Below are 17,547 nucleotides of genomic sequence, written 5' to 3'. Positions count from 1 at the left end.
CTGTTCCTTGCTATTTTAACAGTGTTCATGGTTTCTTTGCCCACAAGAGTTTTAAATTTTTATTTAGACAAATTTGTCAGTCTGGTTTTTTTTTAATAGATCCTATTGTTTCTGTATTGCTTAAGGAAGTTTATTAAAGTTATATACACTTTCCTTTCTACTATTGGAAGAATAATATTAAAAACTATCAATATGTATATTAAATTCTGCATTTTTCCTGTCCAATATCTGCTTCTTTCTCTCAAAAACTGAAACAATTTAATATGTCTTTACTTCTTTTCCTTCTCTCCTTTCCTCAGTCTCTCGGCTGCTATTATCATACTGCATTATCTTTTAGGTTTATTTTTGTTTTTTGTCTATGCTTTAGGCATGTTGTCTAGACATTTTTTTCCCAGAGAGTTCATGGCTTGCAAACTTACCGAGTTCTTGAATATTACAAAATATTTTCCCTTATTATTAAAATACTGCATAATAATTACAGGTCAAACTTAATTTCAAAATATTGTTCTATTATTTTCCCACACCCAGTATTAGAGTGAGGGATGCTATGCCATCTGATTGATATGTATTTGCTTATCTATTTACTTACATATTTTGAAAGCTTTAGGATTTTCTTTTTATATTTGGTTTTCTAAAATATCACCCCAATATTCTGGGTATTGGTCTTTAAAAATTTTTTTTTTAAACTTCCCTTCTAGACACTCTGTGTGCCCTTTCAATTTGAAAACCCATATATTCTTGGAAACCTTGTTCTGTTTATTTCTTGAAGTTACTTCTCTTTCTAATTCAATCTTTTTCCTGTCTGCAACTCCTGTTAGATGGGTATTGACTTTTATGTTGCTTCTGAAATCCCAAGTTGTTTAACTCTTACATATAAAACTGGAATCTAGGTATCTTAAGTCCACTAAACCTATAAGCAAGAAGGCTACAGGCAATTATCATGGGTGTCCTTATAACTTAGCTGGGCTAATGGAATAAATAAAAGGAAAGTTTTGATCTAATTATTTTGACAACATAGACATTATTAAGGTAACTTCTAATACTGGCGCTCTGACACTGTTAATTAATATAAGTACTTAAATTATCTTTTGTAGTAAATTTAATTTTTACAGAAATCAATGCCAAAAGACTCTTTTTTTGAAGGATAGAGTAGAGCTGATATGGAAGTCTATTTAAAGGTTCTTAATTTTATGTTTTTCTTTTTTTCTTTTCTCCTCTTCTTTTCCCTCCCTCCCTTCCTCTTTCTTTCTCTTTCTCTTTCTTTATTTCTTGTCTCCAAATAGGGCTCCGACACTAAAGAAATGACCTGGGGCAGGTTACTTGTACATTTTCTTCACCACTAAAATGAGGATTACTGGATTAGTGTGAAGTTGAAATCGGATAATAAAATAGCATATTATTTTATTGAAGTATTTTTTAATTTGGTTATTCCATTTTATGAGCAAGGAGAATTTCTCAGTCTTTTTGTGAATTTATTCTTTTCTGATACATGATCAAATATCATCAGAATGTAGCCCCTCAGCTAAAAGAGTAAAGAAATGATTGTATTCAGGCATTGACTTTTGGTACAGCTTTAAGCGAACAATTTACTGTGCATTTATAGTTTTTATAGGTCTCAATGCGTTGTCTATAGCATTACTCTGATGCTGATGCATGTAATCCTTCTCAGTGAATATTATGGGAACCTTAGACTCCTGGAAATGATTATAATAGCCAAAGCTTATTGAACATCAACAATATCCCAGATGCAGTACCAATAACTATATATGCACTGTCTCAATAATCTTCATGATAACCCTATGATGTAGATATTGATGTTATACCCATTTTCTTTTTTTTAAAGATTTTATTTATTCATGAGAGACACACAGAGAGAGAAAGAGAGAGGCAGAGACACAGGCAGAGGGAGAAGCAGGCTCCATTCAGGGAGCCTGACGTGGGACTCAATCCCGGGTTTCCAGGATCATGGCCTGGGCTGAAGGCGGCACTAAACTGCTGAGCCACCGGAGCTGCCCATGTTATACCCATTTTCAAGATGAGAGAAATAGGACCTTGCACAAGGCTCTATGCCTATTATGTAGCAGTCAGGAATCAAACTCAGGTAGGTTGGCTGAAGTGTCCATACTCTTAGACATTCTGTTGTACTGACAGGCATCGGTAATACAAGAAACAATCTTTGAAATGAGTATGTCTTTGCACAAAAATGTGAAGCTCTATTTATTATTCCTCAGGAAGCTGGCAGTGTATCCTATGTAGCATTTGAAAGCCCTTTAAAAAACAACTTTATAATTTGGCTTCATCCTGCATATTGTGTGGTATTCCCTCAATTCCCTAAAATATACCCTTCCTGTGTTGTTGGAAATCTTTTCTGACCTTTGAGACACATTATGCTCTCTTGGCTGTAGTGCATATGAGTCATCATGGTAAGTGATATGACAGCCTGGGTTGCTTTTAGGCTCTATGTGGATGAGGTTGAATGGCACACTCTCTTGAGGAGATTTTTCTTATAGAATCCAGCCTGAATACATGACACACATGTGTAGCCCACAGTCCCTGCAGGAGCTGGTATGCATTTCCCTAGCTTGCTGATCCTGTATATACATCTCACAGAAAACATTACAATTCCTCTTATAGCTCTTTTTGTGATTTCAAACAGTTTTCTATGCTGGTCTTCTTCCACAGTTTACCATGCATATTAAGTTAAGCTAAGAGTACTACTGGAAGAATTTTTCTTAGGCCTCTACTTTGTTTGCTTCAAGATAGACTAGAAGCCTCTCTTGGCACACGTTCTGTGAAGCTTACTGCTTGATGGGAGCTGTGTTAAAGCAAAAAGTTCACTCTGTTTCCAGGGTGGAGACAGGAGTTCTTGATAAAGGACGCTATAGTTCATTTTCGTCACTGGGGAAAAGGCTTAGGGGCTGCTACCTTTGGACTGTTCTTCAGGGATACTCAGCACAAGGCCTTAATTGATAGGAAACTTCTCTGTGATTCCTCTTCTCTCTACTTGTCAATCTGCAAATGATGAGATTACATGAGAGAGAGAGAGGGAGAGAGGCAGAGACATAGGCAGAGGGAGAAGCAGACTCTCTGTGGGGAGCCCAATGTGGGACTTGATCCCAAGACCTGGGGATCACACCCTGAGCCAAAGGCAGATGCTCAACCACTGAGCCACCCAGGCGTCCTGCACCCCAACATTCTAAAACTTATGAGTACTAACTAACCCACAGTACACTTTAGAAAGGGGGGTAATGAGCACTGTTAAACAGGAACATAATGATTACATGCAAAAATGGATGTCAGCAAAAGTGGCAAGCTCGTGGCTGACAGTTGCTGGTCAGGGTTCTTCTGGTAGGAAAGTATTCTGATTTTCTTTTCTTGTCTCTTCACTTATATAGGTTAAGTTTAGAAATGGGGGAGGGAGGCCCAGGCTGTTGTACTGGCCTCTAATCTCTCCTGCTGGCTTGTCTTCTCTGCTCTTGGGCTCTCACCACTGAGCTCATCTTGTCCATCTGGTTTATTCCTCATTTTGTGTTGCTTCCCACTTCCAAGCTCTTTGGTGGTGAAGATTGGGTGGTTGCTCTGGAACATGTGTAGAAGAAATGAATAAATAAATGAGGAGAGAATTTTTCTGGCTAATACCCTGCAATGGGAGTTCTTGGTCTGGGGACACATTAGAGTTACCACCTGTGGATGTTTTCAATCATACCTGGCTCAGAACTCCAGCCCAGACTAACTAATTCAGAAACTGGATGGGGGTAGAGCATCTGTAGGTTTGAAATGTTCTCCTGGTGATTCTAACATACACATCTGATTAGAGACAGGTGCCCTAGATCTGTGATTCTCAAACTTTATTTTGCATTAGAATCACCTGGTAGGGGGCATCTGGGTGCCTCAGTTGATTAAGCAGCCCACCCTTGATTTCCATCACGATCTCAGGGTCATGAGCCCCAGATCAGGCTCGGTGCTCAGCATGGGGTCTGCTTAAGATTCCCTCCCAATGCCCTCCCTCCCACCCCCTACTCCCCCACCCCTCTTTCTCAAAAAAAAAAAAATCACCTGGTATATTTGTTAAAACAGAAATTCTGGAGGGACCTGGGTGGCTCAGTTGTTGAGCATCTGCCTTTGGCTCAGGGTGTGATCCCGGAGTCCTGGGATCAAGTCCCACATCAGGCTCCCTGCATGGAGCCTGCTTCTCCCTCTGCCTATGTGCCTGCCTCTGTCTCTGTGTTGCTCATGAATAAATAAATAAAAGCTTAAAAAAAAACAAAATCCCCAGAGATTTTGGGGGCCCCATCCCCAGAGTTTCTGATTCAGTAGGCCTGAGGGGGGGCCTAGGAATTAGGTTTCTGACCAGTTCTCAGGTGATGCTGATATTGTTGGTCTGAGGCCCACACTTTGAGAACTATTGCCTAAGATTTTTTAATAGCTATGATGAAAAGTTCTGTATTAATAGTACTCAGTGGTTACCTGCACATAAAATCAAAATACTGATGCCTGGGTCTTACTCTCTAATCACAACCGATGCTCCATGGGAAGAGCAAGGGCATCTTTTGTTTGTAAAATTTCCCCAGGTGATTAAGAAGAGTGAGGTTTTAGAAATACTACTCTAGACCGTTGCTGTTTATAGAGTGTGGTCCTTGGACCAGTAGCATTGGCACCATCATTACTTGGGAGCTTGTCAGGAATGCAGAATTTCAGCCCTTCCCTTGGAACTACTAAATCTGCATTTTAAAAAGAGACATGTAGACACATGAAAGTTTGAGAAGCACTACTCTAGAGACCTACTGTTTCTCTTCAGTGTCCATTGAATAATTGCTTCTTATCTCTGTTGTTGGGGTGCACATTCCCTAAGGGTTGGCTTCTTGGCTAATTCATCCTCAATCCAGAGCATCTACCATAGTAAGTTTTTTATTTTGTTTTTATTTTTTTCTGCATAGGGAGCTGCTTAGCAAAAATTTTTTTTTAGTTTTATTTTTATTTATTTATGATAGGCACACAGTGAGAGAGAGAGAGAGGCAGAGACATAGGCAGAAGGAGAAGCAGGCTCCATGCACCAGGAGCCCGACGACGGATTCGATCCCGATCTCCAGGATTGTGCCCTGGGCCAAAGGCAGGTGCCAAACCGCTTCGCCACCCAGGGATCCCATGCTTAGCAAATATTTTTAATAAATGATTCTGAGTTAGAATTTAACACCTATTCTCATCTATGAAGTGGATACACACTTTCTACTACTGGTTGTTTTGCCCCCTCTCAGATAAGGATCTGCACACTGTCATATCACTTTAATTGCCACCCCCCGCCCCTGCCACAATCTCACAGTATTCAGAAATATCTCATGGGCAGGCGTCATTTCAGACATTCCTGAAGTTTCAAGAAAAAACAATTTGGATGTTTCCACACAGACTCTACACATTGCAACCCAGAGGTTCACTGTGTGGGCCAAGACTTTGGTTTCTTCTGCTCCCACATAAACTAACATTCTTCTTGGAATTCCCATCACCACAGTTATACACACTGAGTGGCTTCCCTTAGAATTTCAGGAGCACTCCTCTGATCATTTTTTTCTGATAATATGTAGAATTTGAAACAAAATTAAAGATACCCTGTCACTTAGTGCTGTTCATTCTCCTCATCATGGCAGAGATTTTTCACATTTAGAAAACTTTTAACATTCTAGGAAATGGTCATATTGAACAACATTAAGAATGACCGAATCTTGTGAGGTTTCTCCAAGTATAGCGTGGTAGGCAGAATAATGTCTCACTCCAAAGTCCTAGTCTAGGTCCTAATCCCCTCCTGTCTAAACATGTGAATATGTTGCTTTACATGGCAAAAGGGTCTTTGCAGATGTGATTAAAGATCTTAGGATGGAGATAATCCTGGATTATCCCAGTGAACTGAATGTGATCACATGAATCTTTAAGAGCAGAGACCCTTCTGGCTACAAAGAACCAAAGAAATGACAGTGTAGGGAGAACTTGACCATTCAAGAATGGGGAAAAGGGACCATGAGCCAAGAAATGCAAGTGGTCTCTAGAAGCTAGAAAGGGCAAGGAAACATCTCTTCTCCTAGAGCCTCCAGAAAGGAATGCAGGCTGCCAACACCTTGATTTTAGCCTGATGAGACCTATGTTAGGCTTTTGGCCCACAGAAAAAAGTCATGGTGACTAATTACAGCAGAAATAGGAAACTAGTAGAGAGAGCAAGACACGTCTTGGATATGTTTGGAGGTACAGACCAGGTTACAAGCATTCAATATAGAGTCTGTTTTGTTACATTCCTCTGCATCATCTAAATCTTCCCAGTTATCAGAAAATACTTTTATCTTTTGGCATAACTCTGTTTCTAAAATTCCGTCCTTCCTCTCCCCTGATGTGAAGTTCAGAGGATCCAATATTGGGATGGAAAGGTGATGAATATCGCAATGTGTTAGGATTTCAAGAGTGTAGATGTGATTCCATGTCCCCAGAACCTACTGCCACTCCAGGTCTCAAAGTCCATTATTAGAGATCCATGACTTGCATTTTCTTCAGTTTTCAAGCATTTCCCCCTATTACAAGCACTTATATCTCCAGAGAGGAACCTGCTGTAAACCCTTCCAGGAGAATGGGATTCCTTTACCACTACATTTGGGAGAGACACCAGATAGATTATATGGGAAAAGTGAAAAGAGGTAAAAGAGCAACATCACTATTATCACAATTTTGTTAAGAGCTCTTTCCTAAAATAGTTAAAAGGAATTTAAATAAGATGTTAAAAGGAACATATGTTTTGTGCATATTTATTTATTGCCAACTCTGTTTCACATGCTTTATTTTGGTGGTCTAAACAGCCCTGTGAAGTGTCAGGTATGGGATTTTATTCTACCCAAACTATAAGCTAGTAAATTAATCTGTTAATGTTGAAACTGGATTGTCCAGTGCGTATTCATATTTTATTTCTAATGCTTGCAGAAGAGACTCCTAGGTGAGAGACAAAGGATTTTTTTTACTCATGTTGCAGCAAAAAGCATGAGCACCATCATTTTGTGCCAGATCCATTTATGACTCAAGGTCCAACAAGGTAAGCCAGTAGGGGTCCAGATGGATACTATGCCCACAGTTGTTTTGTACCATAAATGGGGAATCTACCATTTTTATAGCAAGTAGTGAATAATCATGCCCTTTGTTCTGGAGGGAGACATTACCTCATCCCTCAGGGTTGCTTAGTGCAAGTACAACTCTGAGAAACTGCCTGGGCCCTGCATTCTTGGCATACCCTCCGTGCCAAGTGTGAGTATAAGAGACTCATGGAGAATTGTCTCTCCCAACCCAAAATATGTGTTATTATTGTTATCTCACAAACAAGAAATTTGAAGTGAAAGAAAGTTGGACAACTTGTCTAAGGACACAAGAAATAGTGAGGGCAAGATTCAAATTCCTATCTATATTTGAAAGCCTGTGGTCTTCCCACCATATGCTGCTATCCACTGGAAAGGCTACTAGAAAAATAATTATACCTTAATATTTTTAAATCATGAATTAATAAGAAAACAAAGGCAGGGGCACCTGGATGGCTCAGTTGGTTGAGCATCTGGCTCTTGGTTTCAGCTCAGATCATGGTCTCATGGGTCATGGGATCAAGCCCAGGGTATGGCTCCACTTTCAGCAGGGAGCCTGCTTGAAGGTTCTCTCCCTCTGGCCCCCCTCACTTGTGTGCTGTCTCTGACATAAATAAATAAATCTTAAAAAAAAGATAACAAAAGCAAACATTATTAAAAAAATTAACAGAAGTAGTGGGATTTCTGCTGGATATGTAAATATGTTTATTCATTCATTCTTTTACAAAAGTTACTAAAAACTTTCTATGTATCTTCTCTGTGGTAGGAATAGATGGCGAATATGAAGAGAAAGCAAGAGAAAAAGAGGAAAAAGCAACATCCTAATAAGTGAAATGTCTTGGTACCACTTTGCACAACAATGCTCCGCATTGGTGAACGCAAAAGTTGAGACTGTAGAACTTTGACATCCAGAAAGGTTGCTTTTTCTGAACTCCTAATGACTTTAAATTGGAAGTCACTTCAACCTTCTTCCTGTGGCCTCTCTGGATCTTTGGTTTCATTGAAGGGTAACCTAGGGAGTAGCTGTAGAAATTTATCATTGCATGAAACAAGAAGATACATTTGATTCAGAAACAATCTTCTTTTTAAAGTCCAAGTGTTAAAAAACACTTAGAATAAATTTTAATGTGATGTGTTGTTTTGATTCAGAAACAATCTTCTTTTTAAAGTCCAAATGTTAGAAGACACTTGGAGTAAATTTTAATGTGATACATTGGAAGGATTCTTTCAATCTGAACTCTGTACTCATGCCAAAGGACTAACTCATTAAATTCTCAAAAGTCTCCAAGGAAGAAGATGATGATCAGAGTGCTAAATTGTGGCACTTCCATACTTCTGATAAAAGCTGAGAATGTAAAAAATTTGTGATTCTTTGAATCACTTATCTAAACACATTATTGTCATAAAGAATTAAGGTTGTAGACCTTGGAACAGAGAAATTCTCAGCTTCTGGAAAGCCTACGGAAAATCTTAAGTTTGAGCCTCTTCTACCTGCTGCATTCCTGTCTCTTCCATTGATTTCATCTAATGACTTTGGATTAACTCCTAGAGATCTTTGTCTGGAATTAAGTCTCTATTGAAAGTCAAAAAAGCAATTAATATGCTTATGTATCAGTGCCTATAAAAATGTCTAGAAGCACATTTATCTACCCAAATGTGAGCTGTGGTCCTTGGTGCTGTGGGATCACAGGCCATTCTTTGTATCCTTACCTGAGGTCAGGATGCCTGTGGTGGAGAAGGACTTTTCTCTTTGCCTTTGGTTTTCCATTTTGCAGTTTGCTCACCCTTGCAGACAGCTCATGTGTATGTCTTCTTTAGTGCTGATGGGGGAGTGTCTGAGGGTGAGAGAGGAAGGGAAAAGTGGGCATGAAAGTAACTGGGGGTACCAGCCTGGCCAGGAGACTTTCCCTTCTGCCTCGGAGTGTATTTGAAGGAGTAGGGTTGTTGTTTCTTTTGGCCTACAGGCCTTTCTGCACATTTGTTTGACAATTATTTACCGAGTGATTTTAAGTGCCATGCACTTTCTAGTTATTGGGGATCTAGCAGTAAACAAAGCAAATTTCCTTCTTCATGGAATTTACCTTCCAGAAGAAAATAGAAAAATTAAAAGAATAGAATATGTCACATTATGAAAAATGATGGGAAGAAAAAAACCGGGGTGAAGCCGATGGAGAGTGAGTGAGGAAGAAGGTGAAGGAGCTATGTTCTAGCAGTAAAGAGGGAGATCCTCTCTGAGGAGGGGTTATCTGGGTAGAGACCCCAAGGAAGCAAGGGAAAGAGCTGCTATTCCAGGCAGAGGGAATAGCACACAAAGGTCCTAAGATGTTTATGGAAGTCTTTCGACTTCACAAGGAGCAGTAGATCAGTCAATATATCAGGGAAGAGTGAGTGTGCTGGGGAATATAGAAGAAGACAGGGGGTGTCTGGACCCCAGGCCACATACAGCCTTGCTGGCCACAGTGTGGTGACCTGTAAATGTTACCTGAGTGACATAGGAAGCCTCTGAGGAATTTTTGATGGGAAAGTGACCTATTATGATGTATTTTAGAAGAATCACTGCTATCCTGTCTAATATAATTTATTTGAATACACTAGACAGTGAGTTCTAACACCTAATGACCTCTTTTTCATTGAGTGTGAAGAAATAAATCATTAATATGTTACTGGGTATATTTAAGAATTATATTCAGTGTTGTAATAGATTAGGAAGTGAGGTTTTCTGGAGAAGAAAATAACCAAAGGGAGATCAAGAAAGCCATCTGCCCCTCTCTTGCTGATGGATTCAGATTTTAGTTCCCGTATACAGGTGTGTGAGCAGTGAGACTAGTTCCCTGTAAGTACACTCCTAGTACCATCTCCATTATGCGGGGAGTTTCCTCGTATATCTGGGAGTTTCCTCTTGTGGAGTTTCCTCCATAAGCTGGGTGTCACATAAATTAGGGGGTCAGGAGGCATCCTAGCAGTGATTCTCCAAGTGTGGTCCCCAGAGCAGCAGTATCAACATCACTGAGAAGTTGTTAAGAATGTAGATTCTTAGTCCCCGCCCCAGACTTGCTGAATCCAAACCCGCATGCTAGCCAGCTCCCTAAGGGAACTCTAAGCATGTTAAAATTTGGGAATAACCCCGTTATGGGGTCACGGCATGGGTGGAGCACATGCCTGTGTTGTCAGCAGGCTACAGGGCATCACGGAGACTTGGAGCATTTTGCGGTAGATCCATGTGGGGCCCTGCTTTGTCCCTCATTTCTGGCTGCAAGCTCTTTCCAGTCAAGTCCTTCCTCTCCCTCTGCTAATTTCTGTGCCATTCTCGGGCACGCTGCCTGCGAGGGTTCTACGGCTGCTATGTCAAATGGGGCTATGGGATGTTTTGTGGTGTTATCGAAACTCAGGCTACTTAGGGCCTCTTTCAGCTTCACAAAATTATCCTGTCACTTCCTTGTTACTTTATGGCTTGGGAACTGGTCCTCATGTGTTCATTTTTCTTATGGGGTCCTGGTGTTTTCTTAGCCTTAGCCTAAGAGAGGGAGCCCAAGTTCTCTCTCTTCTCTGATTACCCCAAACTTAAGTGAAGTTTCTGTTCCTACTGTGGGCTCCTAGATGCTAGGGCAGCTTCAGGATTTCTTTTCAGCATTCTCTAGTGTCTGAGCTCATTTCACTTGCCATCTCCCTTCAGTAATTGAAGCAATGCTTTCTAGATTCAGGCAAGAAAAGTTGTGTTGCTTTAAAAGTAACTCAACTAGGGCACCTGAGCGGCTCAGTGGTTGAGCGTCTGCTTTCAGCTAAGGTCGTGATCCTGGGGTCCTGGGATCAAGTCCTGCAGGGAGCCTGCTTCTCCCTCTGCCTATGTCTCTGCCTCTCTCTGTGTGTCTCTCATGAATAAAGAAGTAAAATCTTAAAAAAAAAAAAAAGTAACTCACCTATAGCACAGGCCATCCATCATCAAGGTAGACAAAGACACTTTGGGGAAAGATCACAAATGTTATCTTCTCTCCCCCTCACTGACAAAACCACTGTGCTGCTTTAAATACTTATTGGAAAAATATTAAGATTGCAGTACATCTTCTTTTAAGAAATTCACCTGTGGGGGGGCCTGGGTGGCTCAGTTGGTTAAGTGGCTGACTCTGGATTTCAGCTCAGGGTGCTATCTCCAGGTGGTGAGATTGAACCCTATGTCAGGCTCCCTGCTCACTGAGGAGTCTGCTTAAAGATTCTCTCTCTCCTTCTCCCTCTGCCTCTTACCTCACAAATCAATGAATAAATCTTAAAAAAAAAAAAAAAAGAGAGAGAGAGAAATTTACCTGTGTATGTGCCAGATGCCTGTCAGGTGGTTCTTAGATACTCCAAATTTGGGAAGCCCAAATTTGTAGATTTGTATAATTTGAGTTAACTGTGATAAATAACTGAGGTTGCCCACAACTTTGCTCTCATTGACTACTCCCCAATTCTTCATGGGCCCAGTGAACCATGATGCTGACCTTTTGGTTGTGACTGCATCATTTCTATAGTAAAGTCTGCTTTTTAAAGTTCTCCTTAGTTTGCAACAATGAAAGTATATTAGGTATTGTAAATATAAAGGCATTGTAAACACGAATGCAAGTGAATGAATGAAATTTTGATTTTGAGCTGACCTGGATGATCAAAAATGTCTTATGATAAATTTAAAACTTAACTTGGGAATGAAGCCAAAAAGAAAAAAAAGATAAATAAAAATTTTGTTGATTTCTGAGAAGAAATTTCAGAATTCCCAAGGGAGTCTTGGAATCAAGTTAAGAATATACTTTCTTTCTGGGGACAGTTGGGTGGCTCAGTGGTTGAGCATCTGCCTTAGGCTCAGGTCGTGATCCCGGGGTCCTGAGGTCAAGTCCTGCATTGTACTCCCTTCAAGGAACCTGCTACTCCCTCTGCCTGTGTCTCTGCCTCTCTCTCTCTCTACCTCTCATGAATAAATTAATAAAATCTTAAAAAAAGAGTATATTTTCTTTGAATCTCTGGGGTCAGTAGTTTTATTTTTATGTGCCACGGAACCATGATCTTCAGATCTGTGGCGCCGTGTGTTACTCATCCTTTTCCTTTCTGTATGAAATGTATTCGTGCGTTTTTTTTCCAGGGGGAGTGTATGGTCTTATTTCTGGAGGGAAAGGAGTCTGTACTTGGATGTGAAATGAAACAGTTCCTGGGGATGATGAGGCTGATTGCAGTTGAAATGTTTTTACGACAAGCTGGGTGTCATCAATCCTTGTAAATATGTGACTTGTAATCACTATTTTGGAAGAAAAAGTTACATCAGCTCATTTTCAGTCTTGCCATAATCCATGGTAATTTGGAGTGGTCAGAATCTAATCAGGCCCACTTTTGATAGACTTTCAAAATAAGGTGCCTTCTCAGCTCTCCAGCCTCACACGGCACCCACACTGAAGAAGCTGGGAACTTTCAGCAGAACCTCAAAATAAAAGCGCCCCCCTCCCTGTTCTATTAGAAGGTGATTATCTGTCCACACTATATTTTTTATTCTCTGGATTCCTTTCCACAGTGGACATTCATGGCTTTTGCTAACATTAAAGCTGAATAAAAGTTTTGAAATGTAGGAGAGGGATTAATCCCTTGTAAAAAATTTTTTTAAAGCTCTGTTCTTTTCTAATCTATGAATTGTTGGAAAGGCCTCTCACACTGTCTCCCAGTATGTTTTTTTTTTTTTTTTTTTTTTTGCGGGGTGGGGGGTGGAGTGTGGAGGGCTACAACATTACTGAAGCCAAGCTGATTAAGACTAATTTTGGTTAAAATAAATTCGTGCCTGGGCAGACAACCAATGTTCAGAGTCTCAACCAGGGGCAATTAAAATGAGATTCATGTTATGATGGAGACTTAATAACAATGGCAGTGTTTGACATAATTTTGATGAACCAATGGCAACATAATGTTCCCAGTGTGTCAGACTATCCTAGAATTTATTTGCTATATTTTATCTCACTTAGAGTTGCTCTTTGATTCTGACACATCATTCTCTCTGGTAATGGTTTCAAATCAGCCTGCCTGATTCATGGCAGCACAGAGAAGGTTTTCTCAGGAGTCAGTAGGATGATTGTTGAAAAAAAAAAAAAAACACAGAGAGACAGATGGTAGACTTTATTTTACTGGCTCATCTGCTTTTGTAGAGAATGATTATACATTAAAAGTAAGTGGCATTAGAAGTCGTATCTAACTGAGGTTCATCTCACATGTTTCCATGAATTTTTTTTTTGGAAAAATTACTTTATGAAGCCTTAAGAAGCACTGAATATAGTTAAATATAGTCCAGAGTTAGATACAATTTAATAATAGTCCAAACACAAGTTGTTATAGGTGAGGCCATGAAATTTCCTAACACTTGATTTTAATACATTGCACTAAGTTTCTAAAACTCAGAGGAACCAATATTTACAGCAGATGGAATATTTATGAAAAATCTGCCATCAGGTATATATGTATATATATGTATATGTGTGTGTGTGTGTGTGTGTGTGTAGAACCCAAGATGATATGAGCTAAGAAACAGATGTAGGCTTTAGACTGGGATCCCTGGAGGACCTGCAGCCTGAGATCCTATGAGGCGCGAGGGGTGGTGGGAGGCGGCAAGTTGGGGGGGGAGGTGCGTCAGAGGACAGCTCTGTCTCCACCTCTAATAAACAATCTATAGACACCCCTCCTCAAAAAAACTTAAAACACAGCATGAGGAACAGCCTAAAACATGAGTAAGTATGGGGAGCAGACCCCTGAGGACATGGTCATGATGTGACCTGGTGCTGGTGCAGATCTGAGAGGTCATTTGCTCCGACTCGTCTAGTCTTCTTACTACCTTGTCGTTAGGTATGAATTTAGTGTTTGCTTAAACACCTAGAGTGGTCGGGAACTCTCTCTTCCTACTTGTAGACGGTTTAACTGTGACATAAATTCTTCCTTCTTTTGAGCTGATATTGACTCCTGAGTACTGTCACTCATCAATCCTGGCTATGCTCTTTGGAAGCAGCACAAAACAAACTGATATCCTGTTCTACCTGGCAAATATCTTGGATCTGAGCTAGAATGACATGTCTTCTACAGGCTAAATATTCCTAATTTCTTGGATCATTCCCCATATGAAGTGGATTGGGTCCTGTCTCCTAAGCCCTCTGAATTAGAAGAACTTGGAAAAGATGGAAATAGTTTAGTTTAAATTTGCTTAACCCACTTACGTGGCACAAACATTGAATATTCAGTACCAAGCTGATAAAAATAAAAGAATCTTGTTAATTTGGTCTTAAAGAAGGAGTAGTGGCAGCAAAAGGCCATCTCCTCGTTCTTGTCCTGGGCAGCACAGCCTTAGATCCTAGGGCCTGTCTCTCTGCAGACACTCAGCAGATACTCAGGAGACTTCGTGGCTCTGTCTTGGCCTTTTAAATAACGTTTACTCACCCTATATCACCCTGGATGAGGCTTATAAATGCCAGGATTTCTAGATGAGACGTTTCTAGAACTCTGATGGAGGTTTAGCTATCTGTCCAGATAAGGATTTGCCAGGGATCCTTGGGGTGGCGATGTGAGCACAGCGATTCAACCAGAGCCTTTTCTCTCTTTCCTAACACGGTGGAGTTTCACATGTGATATTGGTGATTGGAAACACAGTTCTGCAGCTGGAAGACTGTTCATCGACCAAGATGGTTTACATCTTTCTCTCTTTTCTTCCTCTCCTCATCTCTGAGCCACTTTTGATCTCATCTCCCTGATTCTGAGGCAATAGATTGTGTGCCTCACCAGAATTCTGTTACTTGACCATACAAGGTCCATTTTTACAGAGGGGTAACTCAGGGAGGAGATAATAAAGGGATGATTAAAACCTGGCAAGATTTTGTGGGGACCACAGGTGCAGGGTCTTGAGATAATCATATTCTTCATTTCATGAGGGTTAAAATCATCAGCCTATTACGGCCTTCCTCCTGTTTTATTTCATTTTTTTCTCATCTCTTCTACATGGGCACCTAGTCTAATGTGTTTGGTACATGTCCTTGGTCATGTACGATCTCATGTAAAACACATGGTGTTTCATTTATCTGTGTTTAGTTGGCATACCTGGTATGGTGTTTCCTAAGTGTTTCTATATGCGATTCTAGTCCAGTGTTTCTGATGCTGCAGTGATTTCCATGATGGGTGGCCTTCCACCCAATATTCTTCTTCTCCTTCCTCACCTGAACTCAATTCTCTGGTGTTGCAAGGTCTGTGATGCTAGGGTAAGAATGCTTATAGATCCGTGCGAGGTTGAGGGTGTTCCCTGGGAATGGAATCCTGGTTGTGCAGAGCCATCAACTCTAGGAGAGCTGCAGTGGGCTGGTTTACACTCTCATTAGTAGAAGATGACGTGCTCATCTTCTTATATTCTTGTTAACACTAGATATTTTCTGGCTGCCTAATTTTTGAATATGAAATGGCATCAGCTTTCCTACTTCTGATTACAAATGAGGGCAGGGCATCTCTCTATGTATTTGTCAGCCATTTGTGAATATTGTGTGAATATTCTATTTTTCTATTGAATTTCATGTCTTTTCCTTGTTGATTTGGAAAACCTAGCTGTTTATTCCTCATACAAATCCTCTAGATGTTTCAGACATTGCAAATATTGTAAAAAATTTCGACTACATCTGGGTTTTGTTGCTAATATTTTGTTTAAGATGTTTGCTGTCTTCCTTTAATTGCAAGTGAGAGTGAAAGTTGGGTAAGAGAGGGGCACCTGCTGGCTTGGTCAGAAGAATGTGTGACTTGATCTTGAGGTTGTGGATTCAAGCCTCACACTGGGTGTAGAGACTACTTTAAAAAAATTTTTTTTTAAAGAATTTTTTAAGAAAAAAAAAAGTTGGGTAAAAAAGGTTCTTATTGCTTTCCTGTGGAAAGTTCCACAAGGACCTTCAGTTTACTAATTTAAATCCCTATGTGCAAATGTGTCTCCCAGATGTCAGCCAGAGCCCTCTCTGAAGAGCCACATGAAATTGCTTTGAGAATCTCTTCTCTCAATTTTTTTGGAACCAAACAAAGCAAGCTTCAGAATTCTATGAATTGTGGAATAATTATAGTATCAAGATACCCTTTGCTTTGGGGCTCTCCTGCTCCTATCAACATGATATGTTGGTGTCCCTTTTCATTTGTTTCCATGAGAGATTCACCTGTACTGTACATTTGCCAATTTTCATTTGATTATCTGAAGCTGAGGGAGTTATGGCATGGTGTCACATCTTGAAGCCTAAGTGCTTCTGTCACTTGGTTCCTTGTCCTCCCCCTGCCTTCCTCAAACTCTATTGCTATAAATTCTTTTCCTCTTGTTATGCAGAGCAGTATGGCTCTCCCCAAACTTAACTGCTCACACCCCAAATTGCTTAGTAAAACAAAAATGTCCTGTTGTTAGACTGACACATCAACAAGCCAGCTAGGGTATAAATAGGTCCTGCAAAGAGAAATTACTCTTTAATATTGCAACACCTGCAAGTGGTTTTGCAATAGATACAAACTAGTGAGAGGTGAGGTGGTAGCCTTCAGAATGCACGTTTTTTTCATTAGAGCAGGTGAGCCTTTTGGGGAGGAGGATGGTGAATATTTCCAGAGCAGTGATGCCTTTTCCTTCAGAGCCTAAAGCTTTGTGCTTAGTGCAGGTTGTAAAAAGAACATGGATCTTGGAACTCTATGGCACCTTGGCACTTGTCAGCTGTTTGATGTTGGAGAAGTTGCTTATTCACACTAAGCATCCATTTCCCCATTGTCAAATGAAGATACTAACACCTAATAGGTTTGGTTGGAGTATTAGAGGTAATGTAGAGGGCCTGGTATGCTTCCTGGCACAGAGTAGGAGTTCACTACAAGGTGGGCCATTATTATACACTCCAGCGTGACAGTAAAGAAGTCTGGAAGACAGCACAAACTATACATCCTTTGGGATGGCTGCTGGGACTCTTGAGTGACAAGTAACTGATGAGTGGTACTTTTGTCAAAGTGCTGGAGAAAATGAAACTGAATTTTCTGAAATGTTCGATTGGATTCTCACAAGGAAGCTTACTTACCAATGAATGATCCTGGGTGGTCTTGGGTTCTGTATCTTTTGATATGATTTATTGTTACAAAGATTCTAATTGGCTCTCACTTTAGGGAATGGAAAAGACATTCCAAAAGCTCTATTCAAGGCTAAACAGGCTCACAGGAGAATTCATAAAATCCTTAGAATTCAGAGAAACTACATATCTGCGATAACTGTGATAAAAACTACATATCTGCAGTATCTTTCTAGGACTCAAGATAAAACTGACAAGTGCTTTTCAAATCTCTATATCCATTAGGGTCTGGGGGCACAAGGATTTTCAAATTCTCTATCTTGAGGGTTTACTCTATATGCATCTGCCTCCCTCATTGTGATTAGTGCTATGAACAAGAAAGTTAAAAGAAAATAAAGGGGAAA

This window comes from Vulpes vulpes, chromosome 11 (genome assembly GCF_048418805.1).
Source record: "Vulpes vulpes isolate BD-2025 chromosome 11, VulVul3, whole genome shotgun sequence".
Classification (NCBI taxonomy): Eukaryota; Metazoa; Chordata; class Mammalia; order Carnivora; family Canidae; genus Vulpes; species Vulpes vulpes.
The sequence above is the reverse complement of the archived record's forward strand: the minus strand, read 5'-3'. Positions refer to the sequence as shown.